General features: G+C 48.3%; 1 pseudogene; it reads right to left on the reverse strand.

Moving 5' to 3' along the window:
* Positions 1-5,500: 5,500 nt before the first annotated feature.
* Positions 5,501-7,346, reverse strand: LOC144127557 (uncharacterized; annotated as a pseudogene).
* Between the last annotated feature and the right edge of the window lie 1,147 nt (positions 7,347-8,493).

An 8,493-nucleotide genomic window follows, 5' to 3' on the forward strand; every position in this document is an offset into this window, starting at 1 on the left:
TGGGCACCCCTGAAAAAAAAAAATCCTGGCTACGTGCCTGTGGCACGCAGCGAGCACCGACATTAAGACATTTGTTATCAAAATGAGAAACCCAAACTTCACGAAAACTCTGCGCAGTTCGGCAGAGAAAAACAAATAAATGGTTAAGGACCAGCTCCCTCCTGCTGAGGCCTCTGTGCACAAAGTAGCTTTTCTGCGAAAGTCATTGATGCTCCTTTTTTTCCCTTCCAGTATGTTTTTTATTTATTTATTTTGAACCTCAAGGGTCCCTGGCGGGACATTGCATGAGGGGTGGGTGCAAGAACGGCGGTTAACAATGAATGTTACGTGGGAATCATGACGATGACACGGGTTCCTTTATGGCAGTCTTGAAATGGGAAGGATCAGGGATTAGCGCTAAGTCGCGCTAGGTCATTCCAGTCGCGAGCTGTGTGCACAAAAATTGACTTCTGGAATGTAGTAGTGCGGGCACTAAGTCTTGAGTACGAAAACTGTTAACCGCGTGCACCTTACTTGCTGTTATTCCAACGTGCTAAGCCGGACATAAAGCTTTGTAAATGCCGCACCTTTAAATTAGCTCCGTTCTCTGCACGCTTTACGAAGAGCCTGCAGATTCAAATCCGGTGACGATATAAAAGTTTCGAGGGACCGATTTAAACAGCAGCCATCTCGCTAATCCCCAATGAGATAGCTAATCATCCTGACAAAACCACTGAATTGGAAAAAAATAGGAGGTTTCAGAAACCACGGGGCTGGAGTTCAGCCGGAAAATGAGCATAAATTTCCCGCGCAAATAGATTTTAAACCCCGCACGGCTTTCGAATCGGTAGAATTTGCATTGCTTTAAAGAGGACGCAATTAGAGCGCGTGAATGAAATTGTATTGAAGTGAAAAAAGTATTGTTTGCAGATTTACGCTTGAAATATAGTTTTATCTTATAGCACGTGTGCTGTCTTCTGGCTCCACCATGGTCACGCCGGCGCAGGCGGATGTTGATGTCGCCGCCATCGACTGCGCTAAAACATCGTGCTCGGCCTGCCGTAAACGGGCCCCGCGAGCTTCCCGCGCAGCAAAGAGAAGATCACGCCGTCGTGTGCTGAGGGAAGCACGCAGTGGCCATAAGTGGCAGGGCGGATCTCAGCGCGCAGTTCCGTGACCTTCCTTGCGCGCACCTCCGATCAAGATTGACGGCCTCAGATGACGCGGCAGTGGTCGTGGAGGTCTACGGCTGAGACGACGGACGCCTTTGCCTCCATCGTCTCTTAGTAACTTGCGTCTCAGATATGACGGCGTTTGTCATGAGGCCGCACAGCAGTCTTCCTCGTGCATCGGTGAATTGGGGCGCTCCAGCTCATAAGGGCCTTCCGCCTGTTAACCGCGGTGGTGTCGAAGGCATTGAGGCGTCAATGCTTGGCTTTTTCTTGGGAATTTCTATGGGTCCAACGAGTGGCTGTTGGTGCCCGATTAGACGGAAGATGAACTCCGCGTGGATTTCATGTTACATGCTGTTGGTGCTCGCGTCTCGCTCAGGGCTCATTCGCTGTCTTTGATGGCCAGGTGATCATAAACCCAGCCCTTAGAAAAATGGTCTATAGACAGTATATAGACTTATTATAGACTCTATTGCATTCCTATAGATATTTCTGTTTGTCTATTTGTAGTCTATAGACTGTCTATAGACAAAAGTTCATTAAAAGTGTATGACTGTAAATCTATAGATTGTCTATAGACTGTCTATAAAATTTGTATTGCCTATAGACTGTTCTCTAGGGTTTGTAAACTTTATAGACAGATGTCTATGGAGAGTCTATGGACTGTCTAAAGAAATTTTTGTAAGGGAGGAAACCATTGCAACAATGTTAATCCTCAGAATATGCTCTCGGAACATGGCGACCATATCGCCAGCCATTTCCTGGTTGATTGAAGGGCTGCCATGCACTTTTGCATACGTGTTTGGTATGGGCTGGGGTAGAATATACATCCGCGAGCAATTGAGGTATACCGAGAATTCTAATGTGGAGTAAGGAAGTATGAACACACGGAATGAATGGTGCAGACAATTACTTAGTCTTCATTACTTACGCGTGAAAAGCGACGGCGTAATTGAAAACGAGTTCCAGAATTATATTTCGTCATGCAGGATAGCGATTGCAAATGAGTGGATCAGCAAACTTGAGACAGTCCTATCGGCTATGAGGAGAGAACTATGAGGAACTATGCATTCAGGTATTATTTGTCCGGTTCACAAAGAAAGCTTTAATTGACCACACTGACTATGTGTCTCCTTCTTTGTTACCGCGACAATAAGGGACTATGGCTGCCGACCGCAGCCATACCGCAACGCTATAATGAGACAGCGGTGGTTGCGAGCACGTGTGCTCCCTTTCAATTCTTTTTCTTTCTTAGTTCATGTTTACTGTACTCGTTTGATTACTTTTCATTCAACCAAGCGTTTTCACGGCTCGCTAAAGGGGCGCTTATTGGCGCGTTGCCCGGAAACCTTCGAGCGTGCTTTCGACGTCAGATTGACGCAGAAGAATAGGGCCTGCCTGCTTGCCGGCACTGAGCGGATAATGCGCCAATTTAGCGAACTGCTAAAGAAAGGGAAATAAATCGAATCAAATCAAACGAAGTAAAGTAACTGCTGAACTTCAATATCTCAAACGACATATGTGATCACTTTTGCCGACATCGTGTCGTTCCAGGGTTTTCGTAGGATATGATTTAATATGTGATTTGACGTGAATAATGCAACTTAGCCAACAGCAGTCTGGCCCAACACACGAACACGCTTATGTTAAAGTGCACTGAGAACACCGGGCACACGAACAGGTAGAAGCCGTATGAAAGGGCTCGCTCAGTTTCACATGCACAAGAACGAGTTCTGTAAGCATTTTCGCACTCAAGTTCAGAAGTGTTTTAGAAGCATTGTTCGTTGAGAGTAAAACCATTAAGAAAAGAGGAAGAGTGTATTTCACGCTAGTATTTATAAACCAATAAATGGTTGAATGCTCGCAACATGTCGCATTCACAAAGAAGCACATATGCACAAGCGCCAAAACAAGGAAGAACACCCAGGCTTTGCTATGCGTGATGCTGGAGATGGCACGCCTCTTCATCGCGCCGCGCTGTATGTCGCAGGATGTATGTCGGCAGGAAAGCATGACGAAAAAAACAAAGCTTTCGTAAAGCATTTTTTTCTAGCTCCGCTTCAAGATTCAAACTCAGTCCGCCAAAGAATGTGAAGAATACGAAGATAGCGAGAGTAGCAAACGCGGCAAGCCAAGGAAAGCGGTGTCAAGTGGCCTGTTTTCACGCTATTTTTGTAGGCTAGAATAAGCGTTCCAAGTCTTAGCCATATAGTTATGATCAGCAGACGTCAAGGGCAGATGGCCTTCGAAGCGATCTACGCACCTCTTAAGCATATAGTGCTATAGAGTTTGCGTAGGCACGCGGGAACAAGTTTTGTGAAGTGTTTGCTTCTGGCTGCCATCAAGAGCTTGCGAGGAGAGGCTCCACTAAACGATTGTAGCGATTTCGCTCTACGTGATCGTGGGCCAGCTTTAAATGCCACGTGTACCAGCACATAGGTGTCGCCACGTGTACCGCATCCCACAACGCCAGTCGTGGAATCGTCCAGCTTGCAGCCCGATCTCGAATAACCTTCGTAAAGTCCCTTGAAGGAGCGTGACGAGCCACACGTTCGCAACACATCTAGCGCCCAGTGCCGCCACATGCCACGGCAGTGTATAAGTTCGTCTCCAATGTAAACAATCACATCGCGCCCGCGGTCTTCAAAGCCCTCGTCTTCCACTGCCCGCTTTTCAATTGCTTTCCCAGAGCACGACCGCAGCTCAATCTTGAATCTCGCTGAACCTCTGCTGTCGGCCGCACACGGTTGAGTGAAAGTGCACGCAGTACTGAGCACTTGGCGGTCACTCTAAAACGCTACAGGCTGGCGCGAACCAGACGTTTGCACCAGGCGCCTCTTGTATTCGCAGCACTCTTTCGAAAGCGAAACGTACAGAGGTATAAGGCGGTTCCTCTTGGTATGCAAGGTCACGTACAGTAGCAGCGGTTGTCAAGTGCCGAGGAGTGTATAAATAAAACAGCCTTTAAAGATAGCGTTACGCTGCAACTCGAAGATCCGAAATAAACCAAAAGTCAGCCACGAAAGCAAGCACGGCAGCCTGATATGACGCTACGTGAGGACAAAAAATTTTTATTTGTTTTTCTTTAAGTCTCTTACTCTCACAGCCGAAGTTTTTCTTTGGCTCGTGTTTGGAGGATAGCATACACAACCATGCCTTTACAAGTTCCGCCGCCGTCTCGGATATGTTACAAATACGAAGCAAAAAAAAAGGGGTGATAGCTTTACAGTAGCCTTGTAAGTCAGACTGCTTTCATATGCGCATGTATTTATTTCCTCCGGCAAGTGAAAAAGCCAGACGGTATGCGTTCATCGCGGGCATGGAAGCTTATTTGGAAGCAACATAATGCAAGGGGTGGCAGCCGTTACCGAGGAAAAAATAGTTGCTTGATAAACAGGAACTTTCTCCCAGAGCGGGCAATGACCCCAGTCTTGCTAATGTCACATCGCTACTTCCACTCTGGCGGGCAAGTGGTCCCATGCGCTTTCGCTGTAGTTCCGGCACAAACTATTGCTAGCTTTGAGCGTCTGATTTTCGATTTATCAACCGCAGTTATATTTACCAGTTCGACAGAGAAAATACAAAGCGCTCGTAAGTAGATATATGCGTCTGATTCTTTCTACCTCATAAATCTTGTAGATGATATTTCAGTTTTGTGCCCTGCAATTTGCGGTCTCCTAATTAAAGTCAACCGACATCACTCAAGCGTCGCTGTACTGAATACACGCCCCCCCCCCCCCCCCCCCCTCCATTGGACTTTGCATTTGACAGCCTTCAGGTGGGAATTCAGATTGGTTGGCTTTTCAGGAAAGGAAATGCCGCAGCATCTGTCTCATATATAGTTGGACACCCGAACCGCGCCGTAAGGGAAGGGAGGAAGGAGGGAGTGAAAGAAGAAATGAAGAAAGGGGTGCCGTAGTGGACGGTTCGGGAATAATTTAGACCACCTGGGGATCTTTAACGTGCACTGACATCGCACAGCACACGGGCACCTTTTTTCGTTTCGCCTCCATCGAAATGCGGCCGCCGAGGTCGGGTCCGAACCCGGGTACTCTGGCTCAGTAGACGAGCGCCCAACCGCTGAGCCACCGTGGTGGGTGAAATTCAGATTATGCAGTATTATAATTCCAGACAAGGCAGTCAAAGCATCGAGCAGTCCTAACAATTCCGTAACGGTCGGTGATCATCTTTTGAAGCGCCAGAGATCTGGAAACAGTTTCAAACAAAGTGTGATAGATTGCCGCAAGAAGAGTTCATTAGCGCTCATTTTGCAACAGCAGCCTTGTTTCAATGGATGGATGGATAGAAAAATCTATTTTCGCCAGAACTCATTTGCAGACGATTCTGTGCTAGATGGACATCAACCCATGGCTGACGGCGACCTGGGTGGCCCACTCCACGGCCCTGGTCTGGGCGGCCGGGTCTGTGCTGGATAACACGGTCTCCAACTGCACGAGAGAAGGATCGCACATAATATCCGCCGGTAAAGGCGCTATGCTACAGCTCCATTATACGTGGTAATAGGTTGCGAGTTCTTGGCATCATTCGCAATCCGGCTGAACGTCCGGGTAGATTTTGTTTAACACGCATGGGTTAAAGATATCGTCTGCAATCTTCGCCAGACGCATTCATGCGCTTTCAACAATTGCTCGCCCGGGGGCGGGTAAATTCTTCGCTCAAGTTTGTAATGGTTAGTAACGTCGTGAAAGCACACCAGCCCATCTCTTGTGGACTTCCCCGGAACGTCCGGCTCAGCTGATCGGCTGACGAAACCTCGAGCATTCATGTGAGCCGTCTCGTTGTCAGGGTTCCCAGAGTGTGCCGGCACCCAGATAATTTCCACTTCCATAGTTCCTCGCCCCGTGGCCCGATTCAAAAATCGTGCCGCTGTGAGAGATATTCTGCCCCTCGCCAAATTTCGGGGTGCTGCTTTTGAGTCGCTAAAAATCAGGTCAGTTTTAGTACTAGCTATAGCTAGCGCTATCGCCGCCTCCTCTGCAGTTTCTGAGGAGCGCGTTTTGACTGATCCAGAGGTGACCAAGTGTCCCCGCCCGTCCACCACCGCAACGGCAAATGCGTCCTTCTCGTTATACTCGGCGACACCTTCTTAGACTGCCCGTTGTACTTCCCGTAGTTAGCATGTAAAGATCTGGCTCTTGCCTCCTTGCGGTTCTCGTGATGTATCGGATGCATATTTCTGGGCAAAGATTTTATGTACAAGCCCTTGTGCATTTCACGCTTCACCTGAATTTTCCTGTCCCCGGCTGGAGCATCAACTCCAATACCGATACTCTCCAGTATGCTCCTTCCTGCTCTCGTTTTTGAAGGTCTACTGAGTTGCATCATCAAGTGCGCCTCCCGCAGTTCTTCCAGGGTGTTGTGTACCGCTAATCCCAGCAGCCTTTCGGCAGACGCATTGTTAGGCAACCCAAGGGCCAGATTATACGCCTGCCTAATCATAGCCTCCACCTTGCCTTTCTCCATCGCGTCCATCTTCATATAAGCCGTCGCATACACTGTGCTACTGAGCACAAACGCCTGCACCAGCTTACACAAGTCCTTTTCCTTGAACCCTCGATTGGCGGTTCTCCTGATTAGCCTCACGGTAGCATTGACCGTATCTTAAGCCTTTCCCAGGCCTCCTTATTCTTCTTGTTAGTTTGCAGATACAGACCCAAGATCTTGATCGTTTGGATCTCAGCGACCGGTGCGCCCCCCACTTTCATCTCTAGCGGTGGTGGCGGCACATAGTTCCTCGCATGTATCCCTCTTGGTTTATCCCTAAGCACAAAAAGCTCGGACTTGGGCTGAGAGCACAAGAGTCCTGCCTCCCCTGCTAGCTCTCCACAATATCCACTGCCTGTTGTAGAATCTCATCCAATTGCGCGGCGCTGCCCTTGGCTACCCATAGAGTAATGTCGTGCGCATAAAATGTATGTTTAAGTCGTGATATCCCTTCCAGCCTCGGCGGTATCTTGCTCAAGACAAGATTAAACAGGAACGGCTATAAAACCGACGCTCCACAAACAATCTGATGTACCGGAATATTCTACCCTCCGGTCCTATGTCCGATAGGTTCCTTAATATTGCCTCATGGGTGACATTGTCAAAACCTTTAGTGTGGTCGAGCCCCAAGATAGTCTTGGTGCCCGTGCCGTACCCAGGATCAACCGCGTCCTTTTTGAGTTGTATCATGACGTCCTGCGTTGATAAATTAGCCCTGAAGCGAATCATCGTTTCAGGTATCAACTCCTTGTCTACCACATAACCCTGAAGCGTGTTGAGGACCACATGCTCCATCAATTTGGCCAAGCAGGACGTCAGCCAGATGGGACGCAGATTCTCAACGCAGACATTCTTCCTTGGTTTAGGAATAAACGTAACCCTAGTACGCTTCTCCCCGGCCGCCCAATACGCTCGTACTTGTTCATCAAGTTCCCCACTGACTTTAAATCCAGGTTCCTCAGCATTTTACTAGTTAACCCCATCCGGACCGGCTGCCAACGTAGTACGAACCTGCCCCATTTCAAACTCCACCTCTGCCACCGTAAAGTACGCATCTAATTCTAGGTTTTCCTCTCGAACCTGACCGCGGCGGCTGCGTTTTTATGGAGGAAAAACGCCAAGGCGCCCGTGTGCTGTGCGATATCAGTGCACGTTAAAGATCCCCAGGTGGTCGAAATTATTCCGGAGCCCTCCATTACGGCAACTCTCTCTTCCTTTCTTCTTTCACTCCCTCCTTTACCCTTCCCTTACGGCGCGGTTCAGGTGTCCAACGATATATGAGACAGATACTGCGCCATTTCCTTTACCCCCAAAACCAATTATATTATTATTATTATTATTATTATTATTATTATTATTATTATTATTATTATTATTATTATTATTATTATTATTATTATTCCTCTCACGAGTAATCCGGCAAGCAACCGCCCGCCTCGCCGTTCATGTAACGACTTCGGAGTTCGTGAATGAACTCCGCAGTTATGCCTTGATACCGATGCACTAACCTAGCCATTCGCCACCTCTGCGCCGATTTGGTTGCCACCGGATCTAAAAGGAGCCTCAACAACTGCCGCATTTCTTTTTTTGCATCCGAAATGCCCATTCATCCAGTCACAAACCTGCCCCCTTGTTTGCACTGCAAGTCCAACGTCTAGGTTTCGATTTCTCGTTCTAGCTGGGCCAGCTTCCTATGGAAGACCCCATTATGCTCCTCTACCTCTGAAGGAGACTCGCATGCGCTTCCCACCTGTGTAACAGTCTAGAGCCCGCCGTAAAGCCCTCCTCCTCCGTCGGAATCTCTTTTGTGGTACCCTTCACGTCCTGGTTGAGCGCC

Source organism: Amblyomma americanum, chromosome 4, assembly GCF_052857255.1.
Source record: "Amblyomma americanum isolate KBUSLIRL-KWMA chromosome 4, ASM5285725v1, whole genome shotgun sequence".
NCBI classification, from domain to species: domain Eukaryota; kingdom Metazoa; phylum Arthropoda; class Arachnida; order Ixodida; family Ixodidae; genus Amblyomma; species Amblyomma americanum.